Source organism: Camelina sativa, chromosome 7 (genome assembly GCF_000633955.1).
Source record: "Camelina sativa cultivar DH55 chromosome 7, Cs, whole genome shotgun sequence".
In the NCBI taxonomy this organism is placed as follows: Eukaryota; Viridiplantae; Streptophyta; class Magnoliopsida; order Brassicales; family Brassicaceae; genus Camelina; species Camelina sativa.
This window is the reverse complement of record NC_025691.1, coordinates 11,166,801-11,168,939: the sequence shown is the minus strand read 5'-3', so window position 1 is coordinate 11,168,939 and position 2,139 is coordinate 11,166,801. Positions and strand designations below refer to the sequence as shown.

At 23.5% G+C, this 2,139-nt stretch overlaps 1 pseudogene; it reads left to right on the top strand.

Annotated features, from left to right (window-relative positions):
* Positions 1,475 to 1,890, top strand: LOC109125427 (annotated as a pseudogene).

The following is a 2,139-nucleotide window of genomic DNA, read 5'->3' as shown; positions in this document are numbered from 1 at the left end:
GAGTTAAAGAAAATAGTTGTAAATGAGTTAAAAGTTATTAAAATAAAATTAAATTTAACAAAGAATATAGATTTAATTCTTTTCATAAATAACTCTTTTCATAAGTAAAAACAATGTATAAAAGTAAAGAGATAAACTTTTAGTTATAGAAAATAGTTATTTTTTTTGCTATAATACACTAATGTATATCTATTTACAAATCTACTATATACATTACCACTAAAAGTCTATTTGTACACACAAATATTTAAAATATACTCTTTAGTCTTTACTACTACCAACAAATTACCTCTATATACACATTAAATAACCTATTATATGTCTCTTCTCTTTAATTTTTTTATAGTTAAAAAAACGCATACGTTAATATTACATACTCCTATCTTCTATATTACAATAGCAGTTTTTTGAATAAATTATTTGATTGGTAAAAAAAATATGAGACGATCTATTTAAAAAAAAATCTTTTTCTTTATGTAAATGTGAGTATTTAGATTTTTTTTATAAACAGTAATTAATTGTATATTTTCACAATCATTTTTATATGATAAGTACTCCTTTTTCTTGCCAAATCAGCAATTTAAAATTAAAATAAATAAACTATATTATAATTCAAAATTTATGATATATATATATCATTTATTTGTAATGGTATTTTTATATTTTAAAGCTGTTTAAATTTTATAATTTTCTTATAATTGTCTTTTAATATTTTTAAAACTGTTAACTGTTTTGTTTTTTATTTGGAAGTTTATAAAGGTTTTTTTTCTTTAAAAGTTTTTTTCTTTAAAAGATTTTAAATAAAATTAGGTTTTCTTTTCTCTATTTTACTTTTTTAGAAAACCTTTTTATGTTAGATTTTGAATTTTTACATTTTTATTTTTTAAAATTTTAATAAATTTATAATTGACATATGTCAACATCTGAATGATACAATTGACATGTATCACGATATTGTTAATGAGTAATTTTGACATTAAGATTTATATAATAAGATAAGTAATAAATATTCAAACATAGTGGACAAAGATCTCATATCACATTTTTGGAGGAATTATTAACTTATGGACACAACTCTATCTTTTTGTCACTTAAAAAAAAAAAAAAGAGAAATAAGTCTAGATGTTTTGATATTCTTGATGCTAACATAGATAAACATATATGCAAACATCAACCATGTGTTTGGATTATAAGAACTAGTGGACCATGTAGATTATCAAGTCAAGAAATATGTTTCCAATGGAATGTTATTGTTGGTCAGCATTTTTCTTTTCTTTTTGCAAATAAAAGATATTTCCATTTTTTCTAAAATAAATAAATAAATTTCCATTTACGAGAGTAAATAATAGTACTATATCCTTTGACTATTTAATCATTCTTCAAATGTGATGGAGTATAAATAGATGAGATGCTATAATTTAAAGTTCATTTTTATAAAACATTCACAGTTATTATTGGAAAAAAGTCATTCATAATGTATGGCTCATCATCATTTCACTTAATATCTTGTGTTATATTTATAGTTTTTCTTTTTGGTGGTTTATGCGAAGCTAGTCTGCATATAAATGTGGATATCATCAATGATATTGGTTAAAATATTCAATTAGTAGTCAATTAGGACTACACTGCAAATCAAAAAACAAAGACCTCGGATCACAATCTTTAGCTCCTCATCAACACTGGGGATTTAGAGCATCTATTAACTTTTGGAAAAGAACTTTATTCTTTTGTCACTTTGTATGGGAAAATCAGTCTAAATGGTTTGATATTCTTAATTCTAACGATATAAAGATATGTAAACATCAACCTTGTGTTTGGAGCATAAGACCTTACGGTCCATGTAGAATAACAGGTGGTGAAAAATGTTTCCTATGGAATGATGGTGTTTGAATACTGTTGTAACAAAGATTTCATATTTATAAGCCAAATAATAAAAAGTGTTATTTTCTTTTTACTAAACCAACATTTTTCGTCTTTTAAGCCCATCATAAAATGTCAAAACTTTGGTGAAACGACCCGACCAGTTTTTTAATAATAATAATAATCTAAACTAAACTAGTGGTCCAATATCCACTAGTCACCTAACCACAAACACACAACAACGAATAACATAAACAATACTGTTATAAAACTAGAGAA